Source organism: Peromyscus leucopus, chromosome 11 (genome assembly GCF_004664715.2).
Source record: "Peromyscus leucopus breed LL Stock chromosome 11, UCI_PerLeu_2.1, whole genome shotgun sequence".
NCBI classification, from domain to species: Eukaryota; Metazoa; Chordata; class Mammalia; order Rodentia; family Cricetidae; genus Peromyscus; species Peromyscus leucopus.
This window is the reverse complement of record NC_051072.1, coordinates 63,926,612-63,952,459: the sequence shown is the minus strand read 5'-3', so window position 1 is coordinate 63,952,459 and position 25,848 is coordinate 63,926,612. Positions and strand designations below refer to the sequence as shown.

Sequence of the window (25,848 nt, the reverse complement as noted above, 5' to 3'; positions counted from 1 at the left end):
GGATTAGACTTAGATAGAAAGAAGTGCCTGTCATATACATTAAACATCTAATATTCATAATTCCTTTACAACAAACAACTTCAATAGAAATACCTACACATAATAGAACACAGATGTGTAAGTGAGGCAAAAGATTTCATTTTATGGTTTTTTTTGTAATGCATAAAATTATTGTCTTCTTTCTTTCTTTCTTTTTTTGTTTTTTGAGACAGGGTTTTTCTGTATAACAGTCCTGGCACTCACTTTGTAGACCAGGCTGGCCTCAAACTCACTGAGATCTGCCTACCTCTGCCTCCCAAGTGCCAGGATTGAAGGTATGCACCACCACCGCCTGGCATTATTGTGTTTCTTAATTCTGAGATAAGATATTATATAGTTATTCTCTTTGTGAGAGCAAGCCATTTCTTCACTTTCCAGTTTGGCTCCACATTCTCTGAACTCTAGCTTTGGTATCTATCATTTCACTAAAACTCTATTAATTATATTACCAATAGCTTCTTATGGTGGATCTGATGAGCTGTCTCAGGTCTGTCCAACTGTCTGTCTTTGATTTTGATATTTGCTTAGACCACATGTTCTTTCCTATATTATACTTTTACTTATTCAAATCAAGATCCTATACAATTTGTTCTTCTTACCATGGATCAGAGAGAGTATTGACATGGTATGTTCTTTGGATAGAACACTAAATAGCCTACGAAAATAATTAGTGACTGATAAGTAATGTATATAGCAAAAGATGTAATTTTAGGCAAAACAAAATATATAGAGATTGGCAAAACTCTATGATGATACCAATTCCATCAGGAAGATGATAACACCACCAAGCTGACAATAACCACCTAAAGATTGGCTTTGGACTACAAACTGCTCAGGACAATATCAAGATAGCTAGCAGGGATGATATAGCCTCACAGACTACTCTAGCCAGGACTTGAGACAAGCCCCATACTTTTGCATTATGCAGAGACAGACAACAAATGATACAGCTACCTCTCCCAGGACTTGACAATTAACCCAAATTTTTTCTTTTCAGGAATCCCTGAAGATGACTTTGCCCCCCCCCCAGACAGCAGGAAGTAATTTTAAGAGACAATGCCCCATTCCAAGAGGTGGGGTGGGTGGTTTTTGGCCTTTCAGTGGGTTATGGATAATTGTCATTGTTTAGTATGGTTAGTTACAAGTTTGTTAATTGATAATGGTCAGGAAAAAAAGTTAAACAAAGGAGATTCGATTCAGGGTTCTTGTTTGAAAAAAAAAGAAAAAGAAAAAAAGAGGATATAGATAAGAGGTGGATTATTGAATCTGGAAAAAAAAGGTATAGAAATGATAGGATAGATTATTGAATCTATTCTGGAAAGAAAAAAGGGAGGATATGGATATGATAAGATAAAAAGGTAGATTATTGAATCTACACTTAAAAAGCAACTACTAGTTTTAAATATTTTTACATTGGATTAGATTTTTATATATTGTATGCAAATTATGTATATTGATACAAATTAGAGATTGATTTTGGTTAGGAAATACTGTATATATATGTTATATATACACACACATACATATATATATATATTTCTAATCTTGTTCAAGGTATTGTACCTATATTAGTTCATTTAACAATGTAATGCAAATTTCTAGTCCTTGAAAGTTATTATTACCAACTAATTAGGATATAAAGAAATGCAAGTTAGTAATTAGTCATTACAATCAAACTTGTAAGTCATATTAGGTATGTTTTTAAGGTCAAACAAATATATTTTATATAGACAGGTCATCTTCAAATACTTCAGAGAGCTACAAAATATGGCATTTAAGATATTTTAAAAACATAGATTCTTCTTATTTTTTTCTTTATGACACTGAGACATGTCTGCTCCTGGCAGCACCAATCTACTTCAGAGTAGATGATGGACACTGAAGAAACTCCATATGGAGTTTACTTTCTCTGTGGCAAAAAGTTAGCCACTGGGCAAGAAAAGCACACTTGCCTCAACTATTAACAGTATGCTGTCTAAATAGACAAAAGGACACAAAAGAAAGGACTGTCAAACCTTGCAAAGACAAGGTAGGATAGCCCTTCAGAAAAATCCTGCTTCACAGATAAGTCTGTCAGATATGCTAGGCTGGTAGGCCAAAGATGGATGCTCCAATGTTGCAGAGGAACCTAGGGTGACTGTCCAGGAAGCCAGCTGTTTCTGTCATTTCTCACATTTTTGGGAAATCACTTCCTGCTTACTCAGTAAATATTATTTCCTTCTTGAATCTCTAAGGGAGCTGAAGACTAGATAGTCATACTTTTCCTTATTAACAAATTCAGAAAAGAAACTCATTAAACAGGTATTATAAAGTGTATAAATTTGAAGACATCAAAAGAAAGTTTTTGGTTTGCAATACAAGGATAGATAGTGAATTAGGTACAACACTTTGGATTCACCAAAATAGGGATAAACAATGGAATATTTTCTCTGAATTTATCAAAATGTTTATGGATTGGACACTGTTAATGTAATTCTTTACTGTTTATACTTATTGTACTTATTGTATATAGTTTTTCTTATATTAGTTATAATCTTTTATTATTTTAGACAAAAAAAGGGAAATGTGGTGATATAACTGTGTACCCTAATAAAACTTGTCTGAAGATCAGAGAACAAAACCAGCCACTAGATTAAACATAGAGGCCAGGCAGTGGTGGCACACACCTTTAATCTTAGCACTTGGCAGGCAGAGATCAGTCTAGATCTCTGTGAGGTCAAAGCCACCCTGGACTACATGAGATTGACTCAGTCCTAGGAGAGAAACAAAGCCAGCAGCGGTGGCACACACCTTTAATCCCAACACTTGGGAGTCACACGCCTTTAATCCCAGCACTTGAGAGCTCATGCCTTTGCTTGGAAAGTACCACATGCCTTAAATCCCAGGAAGTGATGACTGGCAGAGAAAGGTATATCAGGCATGAGGAGACAGGAAATAAAGACAGGAAGCTCATTCGTCTAGATGCCTATTGGCTGAGGCTTTTTCAGGCTGAGGAGTTTGTTAAGGTAAGAGGTGGTGGTCTGTGGCTTGTTCCTTTGTCCTCTTTGATCTTTCAGTAATGTATCCCCAATCTCTAGTTCAGGGACTTTTATTAAAAGACCTATTAGAAATTCGTGTTACACTAAAATTTTTTCAAGTAATTGAAGGGTTGTTTCATTTTCCAATCAAACATCAACTACAACATCACTTTTAGGTACTGAAAAACTACCAAGTCTTAATTTTTTGTAAAATTTTAAATAAAAACGGGTAAATTTATTTATTTTCTCTAACACTACAATCTATACAATTTAAAAAAAAAAATGGGCATCATCATTGACTAGCCAATGTGTAAAAAAAAATGTATAAAGTAGAATTGGAGATTGTGTTTATTATTTCTAATTTAAAACAACTAGACCCAATGCAGACAAAATAAACATGAATATTTGTAGAAGCTATTTAGTTTTTATTTTTCAAGTGCTATATACTTCAATTTCTTTGTTCTAATCCAGTCCATAACTGCTCATGGGTAACTCTCAATTCTATCTTTCTGGATTTTAAAAAATCTATGGAGTATATTATATGAAATGCTATGAAGTTAAGAGTAATTAATAATGATTCTTATGCATTAATTAATAAAATACATTGCAATTACTTATAACAGCAAATTAAAAAGTGACCATGCTACTAGATCAGTGAAAGGTCAAGGAAAACCCTTATGCTTTTGGAGAATAAGTGTGTGAGTGTTACTTATTGATACTTATGAGTGTCTCAGTCAATGATACTCTTTCATATGTCTTCTGAAGTGCTGTTGGTTGGTCTTTGATCTTTTTTGGGGGGCCCATCACCCAGCTCACAAATAATTCACACACAGAGGCTTATTCTTAATTATGAATGCCCAGGCTTAGCTTGGCTTATTTCTTGCCAGCCTTTCATTAACTTAAATTATCCCATCTACCTTTTGCCTCTGGGCTTTTCTATTCTCTTACTTCTGTAAATCTTACTTCTTACTCCATGGCTTGCATTGTAGCTGGGTGGCTAGCGCCTGGAGTCCTCCTCCTTCTCTGGCTCCTAACCCTCTCCTCCCAGTTTTTTTTTTCCTTTTATATATACTCTCTGCCTGCCAGCTCCACCTATCCTTTTTCCTGCCTTGCTATTGGCTGTTCAGTTCTTTATTTGACAATCAGGTGTTTTTAGACAGGCAAAGTATCACAGCTTCACAGAGTTAAACAAATGCAAACATAAACAAAAGTAACATACCTTAAAATAATATTCTACTACACTGAACAGACAAAATATTTTCCATCATTTTGGTGCTGACAAGTGTCCCATTGCCCCTTGGATCATTTAGAAGTCACTCACTTGACTTTACTGTAGTCATCTATTTTTCTGTGAGTTAAATAAATAAAAAATAAATTAAATAAATAAATAAATAAATAAATAAATAAATAAATGAGGGCCCTGTGTCACACAATACACACCTGACTTACAATTCTATGACACATCAGCTTATAGTCCTTCAGTTTTCCAATAAAACTGACTTAATTGTACTTTATCATTTTAATAAAACAAAGACAAAACAAAAACCCTCTGCAAATAGATCGAGTCCAAAAGAAAATCCAGTAAGATGGATATTAGAGCAGGCTTTGACCAAGCTACTGCTAAGAAACACAGACATCTGGAATTTTACTAAAAGTACTACCATGAATATGATTGTCAATTTATATCTCTTCTAAGACAAGGAGCAGAAGGATGAGAAAGAGAACTTAATGTCTGGCCAGCTGGAAGTCAGAATGCTGCATCTCAATCCCAGATGCCTGTGGAATGACTTTTGTAAGAGGCTTCAGTCTTAGAAACCTACACATAGGATTTTGTTCTAATTATTAACTTCCAAACATCCTGATTTGGGATCCCTTTCCATGTAGTGTGAGGTACAGGAGATGGACTCATCCAATTTGACTAAACACAATACTGAGAATCAGGAGAGAAAATCCTAGCACTTCTTAAAAATCTTTTGAATTCTTTTGTCAATATATTGGTCATAGTGAAAGCTAAAATCCTTAGCAAAGAGAAAACCAAAGGAAATAATATCACAGGTACTTTATAGAAATGGAGGATTATTGCTGTATCTCAGAAAATGTTTTAACAAGTAAGCAGAGTCAAGAAATAATGAGGGATAAACATGCAGTTAAAATGCTATAGAAGCTGCCCTTGCATGTGAGGTTCTGGGTTTGATTCACAGTATTGCAGGGGAAACTTACTTAGGCATCTTGTCCAAGGTGACTGCAACTTCATTGATAAAACAATGTCTTGAATCCTGGCTAAGGTTTCAAAAGGCATAAAAAAAAATATGGAGTAAATAATGAAGCAACAGGAGGGAAGAAGGAAGACATTAAAAAAAAAAAAGACATAAAAAACATGATGACCAGTGAAAGTGCAAAGAAAAAGGAAGAGAAGTTGACTTTGTTTTTCAGTGAGGGGAGTCCATTCTGAAATAAAAAATAAAAGTCCAGCGAGGGAGGAAACATGGTCATAACTGGGTACAAAGCTTCAAATGTAAATGTTAAGTGCATCTCAAGTTAAGATCAGCTAGAAATTCATGTCCAGACTTAATGGCACATTTTTCTGTTGCAACCCTTTTCCCCCAACATAACATTTTCCCACAGAGGGCTATGGCGGTGTCCATGGCTTGTGCTGTGGCAGAGGGCTGTGTTGATGTCTGTGGTCTGTGCTGCCACCAGAGGTCCATGGTAGATGCTGACACCGGAGACCATGTGGATGTCCACAGTCCGTGCTCCCACTGACTGTAAGGCCAAGGAAGCTACTTTTGCATCTTATGGATGACTAAAGACTCACAGTGGAGAAAGAGGGACACAGAAGGCTTCTGTGACAACCTCTGCTGCAGAGCTTATATTCAGTATTCTATGGAGTGTGAGGACCATCTCTGGCCAAAATGAAGGGAGGATATTTTAAAAAATTGATAAGTAGCTCACTCTAAATAGAAATGTTTCTATTAATCAACTTTAAACATGTCTGTAAAATCAGAGCAATAAATTTAAATCATAGTATGTCAAAGCAGAAAATGTTTGTCTTTCAGGTAATGTCACACACATGAATACTCTACTGACTGAATGTTAATTCTGTTTTACTGACATATGATCATGAAATGATTGCCTTCAGTCCACCACCTCCCCATATGTTGATTGGATTTCACTGGATTTCCTCCTAAGGACCAATATATTCAGATATTGATCTAAAATTTTAATTATAAGTAAACACAGCATTTCCTGTAATAAAATTAGAAGCAACCTGGAGTCATCTCTGTCCTTCACACTGAGCCATACAAGGACTTTGGTAGGGCCTCAGGTAGTTTTCAAAATTGTGTTGAAACTAATTAAAATGGTGTTTATTCTCAAGATATCTATCTGAGGCAAACATGTTCAGAGAATATCTGTTAGTTGTCTATCAACAACCCTCAGGGAAACTCTTCCACTCTGGTTTTTTTGTTTTTTGTTTTGTTTTTTTTTTTTGTTTGTTTGTTTGTTTAAATTATAACACATGGTAGGAAATGAAAGAAAAAAAATCTTTGGAGGTGTGTCTTAGTTTGCATTCTGTTGCTGTGAATAAAACACTGACCAAGTGCAACCTGGGCAGAGAAGAGTCGAGCTCATCTCACAAGTTACAGTCTGCCATAGAGGGAAGCCAAGGTGGGAGCTTGAAGCAGAAACCGAAACAGAGACCATGGTGGAGTGCTGCTTACTGGCCTCTTCTCTCACAGTCATCTGCCCTTCTTACATAGCCCAGGCCCACTTGCTAGGGATGCTACTGCCCACAGTGGACTAAGCCCTACTCTATTAATGAGCAATCAAAAAAAAAAAAATGCCCACAGACACGCCTGTGGCCAATCCTGTAAGGAAATTCTTCAACTGAGGTTGCCTCTTCCCAAGTGTGTCAAGTTGACAACTAAAATTAGCCATCACATGGCGTTGTGACAAACACTATTATAAAATTAAAATGCTTTGTAGATGGATTGTCTTTTCTCAAGATGGTTTAATTTTAAAATTAAATATCTTTCAGCTTCCCTCTGCCTCAAATGACCATTTAGCAGTGTTTGGACACTCTTTATATGACTGTCCTATGTCCCACATTTTGTAATATTTCAAGAGATGGAATCAAAATTTTTTGTTTGTTCTTTGGTGATATATTGATTTTTAATAATAAAAACAGGAAAATGTTTAAAATTAATCCAGCAGCCTTAACCTCAGTTAGTGGATGCAAAAGACAGTCAGAATCCCTAAATTCTTCAAAACTGTAAATGGTCCCAGTGTGCCAAATAACACCAAAACCCAGTGTGTAATTGTTTTTGCTGATGGTTCACATGTATTCTGACTAGTTGATGTATTCATTCTGTGTAGTCCTTTTGTGTTTAACACATACTCTGAGAGAAACACTATATATAATTAATTGCTCATATTTAACTATATCATTTAAAGTTTTACAGGTGTTATACACCTGTGACTCTATCACCAGTCCAGACAGCCACATGTCACCACAATTCCCTTATCCTTGAAATTCCTGCCAACACCCTCTCCCTGCTACCGACCTACCTTTTGTTACTATAGATTAGTCTGAATTTCCTATCACATTGCAAAATGGTTTTACTCCCCCACCCTTTATTCCTGGTCTGTTATTTTTCACAAAACACAATTATGCTGAGAACTTAGATGTTGTAAAATGCAATAATGTATTCTTTTGTATTGCTTAAGTAATATTCCATTGTTAGAATATACTAAAATTTATTTATTGTCCTGTTGATGAGCTAATCCTAAATTTTTAGGGCTCTCTGAGCTATGCAAACTTGGGCTTATGTGGATGTCCAATTATTGTGCATTTTGCCTCTGTGTTTTTTCTAAGACTAGTTAGCTGTTACTCTTCAAAGATGTACTTATGTTTCACATAATGTTTTAAATTTTCAAGGCTTGCAAGCAATTGCATTTTCCCTCTTAATTTATGTATCTCCATATATTAAAATAATCGATCACTCAGTTAGTGATCACAAACTATTTGGTGGTCTGAGTGGTCAAATTATGAAAAGTGTCTGACCTGAACTCTTTCAGAATAATTACAAATTCTTTCTGGTTTTCATCTTTTTTCCTTTCTTGATATTTAATATCTGTTTGAGAAAACTATCAAAGCTAGACACTTAAATTTTTTAAAAATAAAATTAAATATAGTTTATATCTATAACTACATTAAGAGGAAAATATATTTACATGGAGGAAAATGTTTATTTTCTTTTCTTATTTTGAGTTATTCTTAAAAGTTATGACTGACTTTTTTAATTGGAAAAAATATGGTGATGTTATTCTTTTAATTGAAAAATATAGGAGCAAGATGGGGCAGAGTTCCAGTTTTACTATAGGAAAATGCTCATATTTCACAGGTATGCCATTATTAATGCCCAACTTCATTGTCATTTTTCATTCAGAACTCCCACTGGGAATACTACGTGAGAAAGAAATGGAGGATGAGACCAGATTATTATAATTCACAAGACTAATTATGACTTTGAGTTTTCCTGAATAAGCTAATTCTTTCTGTACCCTGGGATCGGTAAGCATGAGAGCAGTCTCACAAGGGCTTTGCTGAGTTTTACCATGGCCTGTATTTATAAATAAATTTGGTGATATCAAACAACATTTCAGTTCTATGTTTTCTTTGGGGTTTGCTTCTAAAAATTATTTCTAAGAGGGAGGGACAGGAGAGGCTAATGTGGGACAAATACTAGCAAAGTACAAAGAGAGATCTGTATGAAAATGTCATAGTGAAACCAACCCATTGTTCTGTGTAATACTGAAACAATTAATTTTAAAAATCTGTTGCCACAGGTATATTTTAACTAAATAATAATGAAAAGGCACACACGAATCACGCACTACGGGTCTAAACTCATAGGTTTGAAATAAGCTGTTTATGCTTATTGATATCACTGGAACAAGACTAAAGCGGACCGTGGGAAAGCAAGGATAACAGAGAACTTGAGAGGACAGCGGGCAGACAGGAGTGGACGGAAGCTGCAGGACACTGTTGCTTGATCTCCATGTTTGTTTGTGGAGGCCTTGGGGGTGACATAAAATGATTAGATGATCTCTGATGACTTGAAATCCGTTTGAGATGTTGGTCTGACCGACCTCACGAATGCTGATTGCAAGGCTTTCTGTGATAACACCATTAGCCAATTCCTCCAGGATCCTCTCCATCAGTCACTCATTGCAATCCACCGAAAGGGTTTTCTTGGTGCATTAAACAATTTCCATTGGTGAGGTTTTCTTGTTTTTTCAGTCTACCTCCAGTTTTATGCTTACATTTTTGTTCCAAGAGAAAAACTAAGCAATAATAGACACGTGTGCCTTTGCAAAGATTCAGGCCCCAACCAATATAGCAATAAATTACATAAGGTCAAAACCCCTTTTCACATGCCTCTAATATTGATGCATTTCATGAGGTAGAAGAGCAAACACTGACCTCCTCTAGTAGAGATACACAAAACTAGTAATTTATACCTAGTTGTTGAAAAATCATTATGAAGTTGTGTGACAAAAAAAAAATGGGTATTAACTGGGAGGAGAGATTCTACCCACCAAGCCATGTGGGAAGCTTAATGGGCTCTGGGAAATAAGCCACCCTATAAAACTTTCTAACACAACTATGTCATCATGATGAGGGACACACTTTCTCTTTTATATGACAAAATATTGTATACTGAATGTAATACAGTAGGCTTGTGTGTAAGACACATATAATCACTACTATTTTCTGTTGACTTTTCTAGCTTAAGTCATCATTTTCTCTATTATCAATTTACCTAATATGTTAGCAAGAATGTGCTTTATTGTCACTTAGTGCTTTCCAGGTGGCCCTTGATTATGATTAAATAGACACGCAAGCTCACTAGCCGTTCTTATGTGGAGTCGTCTATTGCTACAATAAATATTACCGGATATTTTATATGACCTAGCTATAGAAAATAGCATTTAATATTGAGGGCAAAGGCTAACAGGACTTTACTTCTACTGTACCACACTTCCCTGTGTTATAAAGAACATCTGTGAAATATGCATGCCTCTACAGAAATTACTCTTCTCAAAACATGCAATGCTCATTCTGTTCTTACACATACCTGACCTCCACTGAATCCAAGAAGATTTTGCTCCCTTACTGTAAAGTATGACTGTTGCGGGCCCTTAACCAAACTCCACCACCATGAATGAACCCTGATCAGAACAGCAAGTACAGCTACATTGAGGCTTATATCAGCAATGCCACTTAACATATTTAAAGAACCTGGAAGTTCTGACACAAAGTGACAAACCTGAGCACAGAGTTGAGTGAAGCTCTCTGCAGCTGGCTTCTTGTACCAACACAGGGAGTTGTGCCCAGTGAACACAGAAGTTCAATGTTCTGGATCCTCAGGGTGTGAAGGCACTTTCCAAAGTCTTCATGTTCAGCACATCTCATCTACATGGCATAATAGCTTCTGTAGCCACCAAAGAAGCCTGTGAGACTCGGAGCTTCCAGGCCAATCCTTTGAATAACTTCCTGTTGCTTCCTCCCACCCACAGCCTTGTATCAGGCTCTATATCACCACCAGAACAAAAAGAACAATAAGACTGTGTTTGGGGCATCTCCTAAGGTTGGTTTCAGTGAAAAATGTAACTTTCTCAGTATGATGACTGGAGGTACTAAACTCTCAAACTGTTTTAGTAATTTAGGGCTGGAAAAGAATCATTCCAGTTACAAATGCTGTTATACCATGGTCAATGGAAACAAATGGCAAATATACTTGTGTTGAAACATTTCTCTACACACATGTCCATGTGTTCATATAAAATATAGAAACATCATAGCATGTACCAAGTACTCTATGTAACTGTAGTTATCACTTACATATCTGGGATACTTCTCAATTATAAACATATAATCTCCTTTTATGAAAATTAGTTTTTGAGATAGTAAGTACATGTCTAGGTATAATATACTGCATTTTTGTTAATAAATAATTATTGTATTCTAAATATTTTAGTAAACAAACATTTTCTCTCAATTTCATGGCCTTTGTATAACCCAATAGAGTTCATATCTCCTAGTGTTTTCAACAGACACAACTATTATTAAACCTTTTGCTATATTGGAAGTTATCTATTTTTACTGTTGCTTTTGCTCATTTGTTTGCTTTGCTTTTAGAAACAAGATTTCCCTGTAGAGACCAGACCAGTGTGGGACTCATTGAATAGCCAGCATGGGCCTTAAGCTCACAGTCTTCCCGCCTCAGCCTACTGGATGCTGGCATTGTAAGTATGAGCTACCACACCTAGCGTTGTTCACATTTTAAAGAAGGGATGTTTTCTATTAGAAACAATATTTTTTTGCTAATCTCAAGCACATATTTTAGCTTAGTGTATTGTTTATTAGTAATACTCTGTGTATTAGTATACATGCATTGTTCTCATTAGTATTAATTAACTGCTGATCTTAAAGAGTAGAATTGTTCATTTGGGAGTTGAGGTTTTATTAGTGTTGCCAAGTACTTTAGATTCTTAAATAATCATTTAATTATTTGTAATATATCAAAGTTGGTTAAAAGTTCTTCTAAAACAATTGTCAGCCTTGTTCTATAATACCTGTTTCAAAAATGGGTCTCGTACAGTGAAAGAAATGCTTTTAGTGGAGAGATGAAAAAGGGGAGGGGAAACTCAGAGGGAGAAAAATGTCAAGTGAATTGATATGATTTATTAATTTAAATATGGATTCATAGAACTCATATTCACATATTTACACAATATATTCATACTGACATTGAAAATACATTTTGAAAATATCCAAATAGAAGTTCTATATCCATGAAGACATTTTTAATCTTTAAAAAGTAAAAGTTATCCACATAATAGAATTTCATGACTTTTCTGCTAACTACTCTACATTTCAAGTTTTTTGACAGGAAAACACAACAAATCTTAATCCATGAAAGTTCTAAAGGAAATTATATCCAATGTTGCTACTTTCAGGAATGTTTATACTTACGCTGCTAGTTAACAATGCCGATGAATATAACATACATTCTTTTGTTTTAAATTCATATCCAGGTCATTGAATGTTAGTCCATTACATTTACAGCTCCACACAGCCATTCTGCTGGGTCACTAAACGTTTTAAACTTAGCAGATCAAATGTTAGTAAAACCAAATCTTAATTTTTTGTCGGTTGTGGAATATGATACAGAGAAAATGAAACTAGTTTTTTGAGAGTTGGAAAGATACGATTTTTAAAAAGCCTCCTCAAATTCATGTATCACAAAGACACGTTATGCCTTCAGTCCTTCTTGGACTACTAGCATCGGTGGATGACAATACATTTTCTAGATGGTACAGCACCCAAAGTGAAGAGTTTGGGTCTTTGGAAAATGCATATGCTATGATTTGCACGTAAGTCGATTTAATCTGAAAAAATTAAAAGTGTTTAGAAATAAATCCCGAGTTGTTTAGGGTTACTTTGTCACAAAGCCTATTAATGTTGGTGGATTCTCCTCCAGTCTTGTGTATTTCATATTCATGTAAGCTTTTTGTTCCTGTCTTTGCAAGGAGTGTGTTTTATTGCTTTCACAAAAATTCAGTCATAGCTCAAGTTATTTTAACAAATTATTATTTTTTCTCTGTTTAAAAAAATGGTTTCAAGATCAAGATTTTTACATCGCAGAGAACATGGAGGAAAATTGAGAGAATCCTTTCATTTCCTTTTGTAGCCTGCTACTGATGATGAAAAACAAGAGAACGAATATAATTGGTAAAATAAACCCCATGGGAAGTTTCAAGCATCTCGAACAGAGGAACATTCCTAGTTGTAAATAGCTCAATTTTATTTCTAGAACCTAAAATATGTATTCCTGCCACCCCACCCCAATCTTGCTTCTGTTTCAATACTCCGGCCTTCACAGAATAAACAAGTGACTGTCAGAAAAGAAAACCCAGCTAAGGTTTGGGGGCTGCTGCCGCCCGCTTCTTTCTTGCACAATGCCATGCCAATCGCTACTGGTAAGGAGAAATAAAGAGAGGTCCGCCACTGTGGGGTGTAGAAGCAAAGGGCCAGAGGGGCATCACTTCAATCCCTGGCCTCTGCTTCCCCCTCACTCTGCATCGCCAGAAAAGAGATGCTCTTCATTCACAAAACAAAACAAGAAAAGCTCTATAATTATTTTTGGCTCAGCTCCATTGAAATTCATTCTCCTGGAAGCATCTCTGTTTTAGATTAAAACAATGCTTACAATATTCATTCTCTGCTCTTACTTGCTTTCCTTTTTCAGTATTCCTGCACACCACCCATCCCCAAACAACCCACCCACCCCCATTTTCCTCTTGCAGTCTTTATTTTTCAGTGGTTTTCTCTCTTTCTTCCTCTCTCTCCCCTTCTCTCTTGCCTATCTCTCTGTCTCTGTCTCTCACACTTTCTTGCCTGTCTCTCTGTTTGTCTCTGTCTCTCTGCCTCTGTCTCTCTCTTTCTCTCTCTCTCTCTCTCTCTCTCTCTCTCTCTCTCTCTCTCTCTCTCTCTCTCTCTCTCGGTTACTCTCTCTGCCTTTCACAGTGTGTTTTTCTCTATCATGCTAAATAAAGTTGAGCTTAGAGCCTGCTAGCAATGATGCCTCTCGGTGCCTACTGAAGACCTCCATGTTTATTGTCAATGGGACAATCTGCCTCCCCTACCAGCCTTGAAAGTTCTCCCCATCTGATACCCCTGCATACTTCAGGATAGTTGGTCTGTGATATGATATTTTGAAACAAAAGCAAAACAAACAAACAAAAAAAACCAAACACAGCAACAACAAAAATCAATCGTTCCTCATGCATCCTATTAATAAAATTAGAAAGAATTTACTTTCCTCTATCTCTCTCTCATCCACATCTAATCCACAAAAGATGGATAAAGTCTTTATTACCAATAGTAGGTGGCAGTTATTAACTTCTAGCAACAAAAACTTCAAAATCACTATTTTTAAATCAGAATTCCATGACTTAGTTGTAAGGATTTAATCTATTTTTTCTATCACTAACTTTAACTCTTTTTCCTCCTCTTGAGATAAAGACTTTTGTCTCTTTGTTGTTAGGAGAAAATAATTTCAGCAAATATAGTTTGTGTATCTGTACTTAATAAAGTTTTCTGTTATGAAATGTTGTCTTGTCTCTCATCTCTCCTGAAACAGTGAGTTCTTTGGACTCCTTGGATGAGGCAAAGATTTTACTAGAAATGGCTTATACTTTATCGAATTCCGATTTCCCAGGTTTTTCCATTCTTACTGACTGTAGGCACAATTTGCTGATAAACCTTTTATTAAAAGAGGTGGATCTCATACCTACTTTCACCATCATTAATTTTTTAGTTTTGCTGTTTCTCACTCTCTAATTGCATAATTAATTTGTGTTCATTTCAAAGTCTCAGCACCATCACCCATGAAGTGTGCACTCCTGTGAATAGTGGCTGTTTTGTGTGGATACTGGGTTCACTTGTAAGGAAGCTTTACCCTTCTACACCAGCTTGACAAATGGAAGAAAATCCTGACAGCTGCCCAGATGTGAAATGTCTCTGGGCTTTCCTATCTGTCTAATAACATGAAAGCAATGTGTGACTGTATATTTAGAAGAGTTTGGGAATCTATTTCTGAGACTCTGCAACAACCCTATCACTGGACTCCACTTGGTTTACCAAATAAAATGTCTAGGGGGTGTAATCCCTCTCACACACACACTGCTGTTAATTACACTGTAAACATTTAATACACATTCTTTCTTTCCTTTGCCCTTTTCAAAAGGAAAGGTGGTAATTTATATGTACTCTGCCTCTTTCTTCTCATTGTTTTATGTCTTATCTTTCTGGCTTTCTTTCATTTTAGTAGAATGGAGGTGGACATGTTTGGGAAGACAAAAATGTTTACCCAGTTAATTTTTTCATATAAAGAAACAGCCTAGGCACCTTCTACTTTGTCTTATGGCCTTTGTTAAGCCACTAATGTGAAAGCTGTGCTTTAATTACCACAGTACTGTAAAGGGAATGCAGTAGGAACACATAGCCCTTGAACGTTAGCCAAATGAAAGCAGGTTTAATAGCAAGAATGGCTATGTTTGGGATCCATATGCATGTTCAACTCACACATTCAGGCAACGCAATAAAGCAGGGAAAAAACAGCTGATACACAAAAGGGACCGTCTAGACAGTGCCCCATCAGTCTGGCTAAATTTGGTGCTGGCATTCCCAATGGGATTGTAATATAATTGTTCTGGTGTCTGCGTTCATTCCCCGTCAAACACCATTCCAAAAACACATCCTTCTCCCCCCAACACTTCTTCTCCCACAAATATGAAACCCAAACTATGCAATGCTAGAGAGGCATTAGAAGGCCCAAGCCCAAGAAAAACATCACAATTCAGCAGAATTGTACTGTTTAATTTAATTCTTTCTTTTAATCCCCGTGTTAGTTAACTCCAATACAATTAATTTCACTGAATTTTAATAATTTAAGATCATGGGAAAAAATTTAAATGCAAATATAAACAACCTTAAAATATTGAGCATCATAGATGAAAGCAAACAGGCCTTCTGTTCCTTTGTACTCATTAACCTCTGTTATAAAATTTAACAGAAATCAGAGATGTAAAAGTATAGAGATGGACATGGATCATAAATTCTAATGAGGAAAAGGCTAATGAAAAGAGTGTTAAGCAAAAGCATTGAAAAATGCCAATTGTGTATTTTTTTTCTTTCTTGAGTCGAAAGCCACAGTATTTTCTGAAATGAAAGTTTCATTTCTGTTAATTTTGAATGAATGACTCCATGTCCTTGGCTTTTAAAAGAGAAATCAACAATATCCATCTACTTGTTTGTAATAGCTACCAATTAATGTTTCTAAATATTCCAGTTTAAGGCCTCAAGAAAAATGAAAATCATTACTTAAAGAATAAAATAAAATGCACATCATTAAAATGAATAATGCATAGATTATTGATAAAAATATTCATAATATAAAAACTTCCACAACACTGAAATTAAAACTGTCAGATTCCACCACAGCCCTTAGGAAAACACAGATTTGAGGACTGTATCTTAACCTAACTATACACATTTCTTTTCTCTTCTATTTCAACGTGTCACCGATGGACACTGTTACGATGTTTACATTAACTAGGAAACCCATTTTTAAAAACTATTTTTTTAATACCCAGAAAAAATATCTTGGTAAAGAAGCTGGACTGTTGAGTGATTCTGTACTCCTGAGAGTGGGTCTGGATTTGCATTTCTGATTTGAGGGTTAAATAACCCTTTCCTGGTGCTATGAACTGAGTTGTCTCCAACCTTTCTAGCAGCTTGGAGACATCAGATTAGGATACCAAGTACACGAAGCAAGTGTGCCAACCCCATCAGGAACCACTCCAACCTGGAGAAAAATCAAGACAATGCTTCAGGATCTAGACCCTGGCTTTATTCAACGGGAGGAAGCCGAGAGGCCAACATCCCCACCAAAACCTGACACAGGCAAGAAATGGTGCAAGGCACAAGGCCTCAGTACACACAAAGACAGAACAGAGACCCCATGGAAAACCACAGCCACAGCAGCCAAGACATACCCAGCAAGAGTTAGAAATGGTCTAAATCCTCATGTGAAGTAAAAGGTGAAATGTATGATTAAGAGACTGTATCTTTCCATTTTTTATTTTATTTTAAAAATCCACAAATAGTGATGTTGGATTTTTCCCTTCTTCATACAAAATTCTCATTCTGCATCTGCACATGGGCACTAGAAGTATGGTAATTAACAAAGTCAACAACACAATATTTTAACAGAATATCCACCTGCAGCCGGTTCTTTGCTTATAATTGTTTTATTATTCACTTTATTTTTTGAGCACGCTCTGCTGGGAAGTGAAAGAGAGGCGTGCTGTAGACCTCTCTGAGAGGAAACACTGTAGCAAGATCGGAGTTTTAGACCTGGTCTTCAAACTATTGAGTAATATCCTATGAGACCTCTTAGGTCTTAACTGGATTAAAATGAATATATTTGTGCTCCAGCTCTTCAGTTAACTAATGTGCATGTGAATTGACTCTGCAAGGGAGCCACACTGAGCCTGGATGCAGGGGACAGGCTGGGTGTAGCTGTGTGAGGGAGTGTGCAGGCCAGTGAGGGCCGCCTCTGACAAAAATGAAAATGAGCGGGCCTTGGGGTCTAGTGTATTTTGTCGGGGCCACAAGAGCAGCTGAGCGGAGAGGTGGGGGGAGGGGAAAGGGGAGTGGTAGGAGGAGGGTGCAGAATGGGGTGTGGCGTGTGTGTGTGTGTGTGTGTGTGTGTGTGTGTGTGTGTGTGTGTGTGTGTGTTGGCTCTGAGGTTTTAGCTATGGCTGAGCTTGGAGTTTTTTTGTTTAGTTGTTTCCCAGCGTAAATAGCACGGAGTTTCAGGCTCAGGGTGGAGGGCTTGCAAAGGGAATGTCATCCCAGCTTCTCTCTGGCCCTTCCCTGTGGTCGCTGCTCAGAACACTGTGGCTGGGAAGAAGGAGTGGGGGGTGAGGCAAGAGACGGGGGTCTGTCTGCAGCTGCCCCTCTCACACTTGAATAAAAGAACTTTTTTTTTCAGGGGTAGGGAAGCTGTGAATACCTTTCCCAATAAGAGATGAGGCATATTGAAAACTATATTAAATTACCCTGATTAACAATTTAGCCACGAACAGGGGAGCTTTGGGAGATCTCTATAGGCAGGACTGGGGGCTATTCATGCCAGCAGCTAAGAGGTCGAAAGGTTTCTGAAGTTCACAGGCTCAGAGCCTTTGTTATGCTAACAGACAATCTCAAATCAGCTGCCTAGTGGAGTGTGAAATATAAATGATTCCTTGAGAACGTCCAGTAAGTTGTCACTCTTGCTCTCCAAATACCAGGACAGGCTGCTAATTTTTAGCAGGCCCTTTTGCAACATTGCTAGCCCTAAATGAATGCCTTTGTAGTTCAAATAATCTTTTCAAGGGAGCTGTCCTATCATCATCGTCCAAATGCATCTCGGTTTTGACTATTAAATGAAAATCAGGGCTCAGCCGTGCTTGACTTTTCCAAGCAGCCGATGTTTGGGATGGGTGGAGGCCGCCCTCATGCACAAGAAGTTAGCACCCACTGCAGGAGGGCCAGGGCATTAATAACAGCCACAGCCAGGGCTACCCCAACTCCAACCCCCACCTCCACCCCTGCTAGGAACAAAGCTCCTGGAGAGATTTACAGGGGCTTCCCTCAGGCTGGACTACCTTTCTTTTTCAGCCATACCAACCCTTGTCTGATTTATGGACCCTCTGTCCAACAGGATGGCCGCTGACCTGTTAGCATCTGACTGGTCACTTTGAAGCAGCAACCTTAGGGATGAATATATTCATTCTTCAGGGCAGATGAGGCCAAAAGGAAGAGGACAAGGTGTATGTACAGGCTGTGCCCTCAGTATCAGAAAGCCCGTGGATATTGGGTTTTGTTTTATTTTTATTTTTTTTCCATTTTTCCCAAAAGGTTAAAAGCATGGCTATGATCTTGGGTGGAATCTGAGTACGTCCAGAGAAATGTCTTAGCTCTTCAAGTTTGAAATCCCAAAGCTCTGTTAGTAAGCAAAGCACCACCAATGCAAACCGCAAGTAAGCTCTGAGATTGATGATGAAAATATACTAGGGAGAGTGTGGCCAGATCAAGTGAGCTAGGAGGACAGGACACAGCCAATTGACAGAAATCAAGGAAACCCAGAAGAAAGGACAGAGCACCCGCTGCTGGGCACCCATCTGCATCAGTCTGCACAGAGAGCTGATACCAACGACCTGACCCTTAACGCTTTGGGGGACTATTTCTGACTTCATGGTCTCAACTTTTTGTTGAAACACTAAAAGGCCCTTAACATCTCTGCATTCTCCAAACAGGTCAAGCTTGATTTCTGAGGCAACAATTGGAAGAAAAACAAAACAAAACAAATGAATCGTATCTCCTAATATATTCTCCCAGTATGTTGGTAAACATGAGAACACGTGAGCAATAAATTTAACACATTCTCAGGTAGCTTTATAAAGAGCTCCATCCATGCACAAAAACTGAAGGCCTTGAGTGTCCCTCATCTCCTAGTTTTTCTAACTACAACAATTACTAACTACTGTTGCTGTGGAAACTAGTGTAAGCAAACACTGTTTTTTCTTCCAAAGTAACTAGGACTTGGGACCATATATTAACACATGAATTACAAAACAATATGAAAGGTCCTGTATCTTTCACCAGCTTAAAAATTATCTAGCTATAGATTTAAATGTTATTTTATAAAAATAATCAGCATACAATATCCATTTGGAAAGAACCCTGAGATTTAATTCAGAGAATCTAGTCAATTGTTTTGGATTATTACTTACTGTTCAAATCCTTCTTTTTATTTCAATTTTATAAACTTGTAGTAACACTGTTTAGGAAAATTATTTCAGGTTAGTAACATTAAGGAGTAAAAGTTCACAGTTTCTTCAGTTAAATATGTGAATTGGACAATAATTTGTTACTGGTCTGTTCATGCCCTTCTCATGGGGACATAGCAAACTTGTCCTCCTAATTTTGGGGACAGCAAACTGTGGACTTCTAAATATATAAAAAGGAGGCAATATTGATCAATAAAAGTTCAGCAAATGTGATAATGTGCTTAAAGTCAACTTTTATTCCCTTTCTATCTAAAAAAAAAAAAAAAACAAACTCAAATTAATATTAAACTGTAGAGTGTCTCCCTCCTGTTGACTCATGCTGGACATTCAGAGGAGAAATGCTCGCCCTGTGCTTTCCAAATTCCTGTTTCACCTCTTCCTTGTGTCCTCTCTCTTTAACACACCAAAATAGGGGAGGGAGCGCTTTTGTGTTAAAACTGCAGAGAAAACACTGAGAACGTGGAGAGCAGTGAATGCCATCTCCACTTTTGGGGCTTGGTTTCTTTTTCTCCCCCTGCAGCGGTTTGTCTTTCTCCTCTGACTTTGCAGACCTTAAACTCTAGTCACTTGAAGAAAAGCAATGGTTGAAGTGAAACGTGGGGGCAAACTGCGTCAGACCTGTGTTTTGCTGGGAAATGAGCAGGATGAACACAGTGTGGGGACAGAGCCCCAGCATCTCTCCCTACACACGGAAAGAAACAGACCATGTACAAAGCTGCTCTTTTTGTTTACGCTCACCTAAACAGCTATGAACTGAGAGAAAGAGAATTCCTGTTTTAGGAAAGTTTCGAAGTTGCCAGGTCACTGAGGTGGGGACATCCGATGGTGTGTGTTTGTGTGCATGCGTGGGAGAGTATGTCTGGGGAGGAAAAAGACAGACGGGGGGTGGAGGAAGGGCAGATAACTTTGCTGACATATTAATCCTTTAGAAAGCAGCAAACGAATGGTCCAAATAGACATTTGTTTCCCTGAACAGGTTCTGCGCAGGTCCTCACAAGCTGTGGCATATGCTTCATTTATATGTATATTTATTTAGAACGGTAGAGGATAATAGGTATAGTTTGTCTATAGTCATAGTTATTATTTAAAGTCCAAAGAGGTTACAACTTTCTTTCTACCCCAAACACAAATACAAAGGTCTTTTGAATATGCCTCTGGCTTTATGTTGTGGGCCAATTAAAAATAAAGATAATATTCCAACTATTGAGCCTTAGTAGAAGGAAGAATGAGTCTACAAAGCAGAATGGCTCCAAGATGGCTGCCTCTCCTTTCTTCCCCCTCCCAACAGCCTGTTTTCCACATAGAAATTAATGTGATATTTTGTTTGGGAGCCACACTGTAGATCATTAGCAAATGAAGCAGCCTCTCCCTCCGAGGCACCAACCTCTGCCTGCAGTGTCCTCAGTGCTGAGGAGGTGTGGAGAGATTAAAATGCCAGCATTCAGATGCACTAGGATTTTGCACAGTGACTGGACTCACACACATGTACACTTGAACATATGAACACCACACACGGTTGCAAATAAAATCAAAGGCCCAATGCTGTCTCAGTTTTCAGGACAGACAGTAAAGCAGGGCCTGAACCTTTTCCCAAAGGTTAACAAAGGCACTATTCACGGCCTGTTTGATTTTTTAAAGAAGATATATCTTACTGATGACTCTCTCATTAAGCAGACTTCTGAAGTCTGGGGAGACAAGATTTCCATAAATTATCTCTCTATTCATCTCACGCTGGTACAAAATGCAAAGATAATTTTTTTTGTTTTTCTTTTTTTTTGTTTTTTGTTTTTTAAAGAGACAATATGAAGCTGTGTAGCTTCTTGACAAACACACTAGAGTATTATGATCTTTAGGAATGACTATTGTTAATTATAATAAATATGTATTTTAATCATAAAATCCTACCCATAAAGCCAAATTTAAAATAATGCAGAGAATAAATACAAATATAACTGGTGTTTGCTAGTAGTTCCCTCACAGCTTTGTAGACTAGAGTGCACTAGGCACAGAACAATGTGAATGGTTTAGTTCCTATAGGAAATATATTAAAAAAAAAAAAAAAAAAAAAAAAAAAAAAAACCACAACCCTTTATCTAAAAGCCATCAGGGACAAGCACTCAATACAAGTTAACAAGCAGGGACTGATAAGATAACATTTATATGAGGTCAGAAGTCAAATGCCAGTCAAAGGCTTTTAACCTCTTGGGTCATAAACAGGAATAGTTAAAAGTGAGAGGTACTTATTTATCGGATTTTAAGGGTACCTGATCATTGCCAGAGAATCACCAATGATAAAACTAATTGGAATTTATAGAAAAAGGACTTTGTAGCTATTCGAAGAAAATTAACCTACAAACCCACAATTCTTCAATTGGCAGGAAGAAAAACAAACAAAAAACCCTTGTTTCAGAAGAAAAAAAAATCAACCCACTGATTTAAACAGATTTAATAACAACAACAAAAAAAACCTCTGCTATAAACAAATTATGACTACTATAAAGACTGACTAAAATATAGTAAAAGACATTTTTACAAATTCCATATTAATATTCTTAATAGCCCCAAATTCCACAATTTGTTCCCTGTTTATTCCTTGTTCTTTTGCAAACCTTCAGACCCTATAAATCAGAATATAATGCCTGACTCACAATGCTCATATCCCCACAATGCCATCATTTACAAATTTAAAATTATAAATATTCTAATAGCAATTTTAAAACATCAGAAAATTGAAACTGCTTAATTAAATTTTTATCTCAATCTATCCAGACAGGCACATGTTTTCTTTTATTTCCTGCAGGAATATTTTTCTTTGTTTTGATCTCTCTCTCTGTGTCTCTCTCTCTCTCTCTCCCTCTTTAGGTTTACATTCCAAACTCCCAAGCAGTTCCTAGTCCCCGAGTCGATGCTCGTTTATATTTTCAAAGCACACCCCCCCTGTTTTCTTTTGCGATAGAAAAAAGCAGATCTGGTTAGTCCTTTCTAGAGAGAGATGGAAGGACGGACGGTTGTCAGGCCCTCCAAGGCCCACTGTTTCTTTAAACAGAGTCCACAATACACTAGACGAACATTGTGGATTTAAAATGCTTTTAAATATTTATCACTAGTATTTTATCATCATATTCAAATGACACCTGGAGTGCACTCACCTTTATTGACAATCTCTGTTCTGAAAGTCCATTTGCTTCCTTAAAGCCCCCCAAGCAGAACAAGGACGACCCGTTTTCATTCAGTTAATGTTTAGTAAAAAACCAAGCAACCTTAATCAGCATGCTGATTGCATCGTCAACTAACAAATAATTTACTACTCTGCGCCTTGCGTTCCATTAAAAGCTCATTAAATTTTCTGCTCTCCAATGGGAGGTTTAGCTTTTGAACTGCATGCTTTTGCTTCGAACGATCATTTATTCAATTTTTATAAAATGTGGTGTCCCCCCACCCCCTCACTCCAAAGTATAGGTGAGCATTTCAATACCTATAGACTGTCAACATGCGGAAACACAGTCCAGGGTTTGATAACATTCGACTTGATTTACAAAATCTTTTTAATAAAAACCCTGCACAATTGCTTGTACTTTCAGGACTTTGAAATACCTGAACTATATCTGTGGTCACATGTAACCCAAACACAGCTTCAAAAATATTAATATCTAATATAAAATTTCAAATCCTTTATTTAAGTTTAAATTTTTCTTTCCCATGTCTTATCGCTATTGTTGTATTTATTATGTTATCCTCATATATAATTGTTGTCTACTGCCTTCAAAAGGGGTGATGACACTAGAAAGCTATTTAATGACGAACTTTGGCAGGGTGGCCAGTTAGCCAGAGAAATCTACATTTTTCTGGGGTTTGCACATTTCCTACGGATCCCTTAGTCCTCTGAATTATTTTTATGCCCAGACTCATCAAGAAAAGGGTATATTTATTATTTTTAATTTAGGGAAATGTTGAAAATATTAGGCCACAAATTAACATGCATCTTTGGATTGCTAATTGTGCTCATTGCAAATTTGGGTCATTTTGCCTGAGTGACTCTAATGTGGGGCTGAGATTGCCATGCAGCTCAGTGGATTCCTGATTCCCCTCACTAATCCTGAACTCAGTGATTGTGTCAGGTGCAGGTCTGTATGCTCTAGCAGCTGGCTCATCCTCATCAATGCAAATAAGGCAACTCCTACAATCAGAGCCTCGTGAGTGTGAGGCCTGATTGCTGAGGGCAGGCGCGAGCGCGACACAGACTCTCACTTTCAAATCACGCTAAGTGACAAGACAACTGCAGTGTCCTCCCAGCTCAAAATCAACCTTTGGAAAACAAAACAAGAACGTGATGGCGGCCAAGAGGAGCGAAGCCCGGTGTTGGGCAAGTGAACTTGTTTAGAGGGGCTTTATTTAGATACCGGTAGAATGCAAAGTGTGTTCCAACAAATAATTGTTTAGCTCCCCTTCTGGGCAGGCTTTGTTTTCAGAGCTGCAGGGGTATGCAAAGGTAAGAGAGACACAGGCCCTGTCTCCAAGAAACCCTATGGTTTGATTGCGGAAAATTGTAATGATTCAGATAATGGCAAAACTACTATTAAGGAGCAGTCACTAAAATCTTAAATGAAAACCACAAAACCATACTTTCAAGGGAACTATTTATAGAGGGGATTACGGCAGAGAAGTTAAGAGCGAGGTTTTGAAGGCTTCGGTTCAAATCCCCGTCTTGCTACTTACTCCATCAGGTTTCTTCACCCTTCTAAACTGTGACATCACTAGCCCCTGTACCTACTGCCCAGGGATCTTAGAGAATGAAATGGCATAAGTGGCACCCACCTGCTTGGCGCCTAGGAAGTGCTCAATAATGTCAGTTATGACTATTATTTCCTCCTTAGCACCAAGAGAGGAGCAATACAGAAAAGACAGTGTGCCACTGTTCCAAAGACATTTATGTGGTCTTGCTCAAAATTCTTGTGTTGCGTGTAGCACTTACCCTGTGGATGAGAAAATACAGTGAATGCTAAAAAGCCCTGTGTCTCTCAGTGGTCTGGCCAGTCCTGGCAACTCAGAACATAAAGGAGAGAACACGAAATCCCTGTGTTTTCCCTTTTCTTCTTCTCCAAACAAGTGTGCGGACTTCCCTGCCCGCCAGCCCCACCCTCTTTATTTTACCGCCTGATCTATAAAGGGGATTAACAGCAGCATGCTGCTTTGGCATGGAGCAGATTCTGGATGAGGACCTGCCGGTGGAGTTTAATGAACACAGTTTTCTAAGATTGTGAGTGCATATTTCTAGGTGCATGCTGGGCTCCAGCACTGGCCCTTGAGACAGATGAGCAGGCCTTTGATCGGGTGTACATGCTGCTCCAGAACCCAGAAAGAGCTTAGAGAGGGAAAAAGTCTTCCCTTTTTCCTCATTCATAATTTGCACTCTGTAGATTCAGATTCTAGATAACTTCTCTTGGTTCCCCCCCCCCCCCAAAAAAAAAAAAAAAAACAAAAAAACATGGAGGCAACACCATTGGGAGGATAAAAAAAAAAAAAAATACTTCTGGGCAGCAACAGATCTGCTTCCTGTCTACAGAGAGGGTGGCTGGCATGGGAGTCTGTGGTTGGCATTTTTCCCCTTGAGAATAAGATGGAGGTAGTTAACCTTCCTGGGGGAGATTGGGCCTAGACAACATCATAGACACCATATCCCCCCTGGAGTTACCAAACAATAAAACTGCTTCCTCTGCCAAACACAAAGAATGGTCTGTGGTTGGATATTAGCAAACAGTGAGTCATAGAAACAGGAAAGGGAAGAAGGGAAGAAAGAAGGAAAATTACGCTAAGAGAAAAGCATAAAAAAAGATTTATTTTCTCCCGTCATTTGCCACAGAGATGGCAGCCATGCAGTCCTGTCTTGCTTTCTGCCAGTGCCAGGCAAGCGATGAAGAGGTGGAGAAGGGATTTTGATGCCATGCCAAGCAGGTCAGTGATGAGGCATGAGGTCTTCTGAAAATAGCAGATATTTGAATACCTGGGATGTGGAGAGCCTGTAAAAGAAGGGAAGAAGTTTGATCTTTTGCCTTTCTGCTCAGGACCCTTCTCCTTCTCTTTCTAATAGGATTAACAGATATTTTCCTAAGTAGAAATCAAAATGTGTCAAATCATCTGAGACAGTCAATTTGCTCACAATGCCCACATTCCACAGTACACACGCAGCACTATTCAAAACCGGCTTCATTTCAAGACACACAAAGCAGCTGAGAGGTAAACATTTACCTTCATAGTCTTTCCCACCTTTCAGACTGTTTCATTTTTCTCAGTGATTTTCCCCTCCTCTTTCACTGCCCCCCCCCAA

The 25,848-nt window shown here is 37.8% G+C and overlaps 1 long non-coding RNA gene across 1 annotated transcript in view; it reads right to left on the bottom strand.

The window, feature by feature from the left end:
• LOC114697396 overlaps nucleotides 1-23,032 on the bottom strand; it is a 45,187-nt gene extending 22,155 nt beyond the window's left edge. The window contains exon 1 of the long non-coding RNA XR_003735173.2: nucleotides 22,673-23,032. This is a non-coding gene — a long non-coding RNA (uncharacterized LOC114697396). The remainder of the gene's footprint in view (nucleotides 1-22,672) is intronic.
• Nucleotides 23,033-25,848: the final 2,816 nt, after the last annotated feature.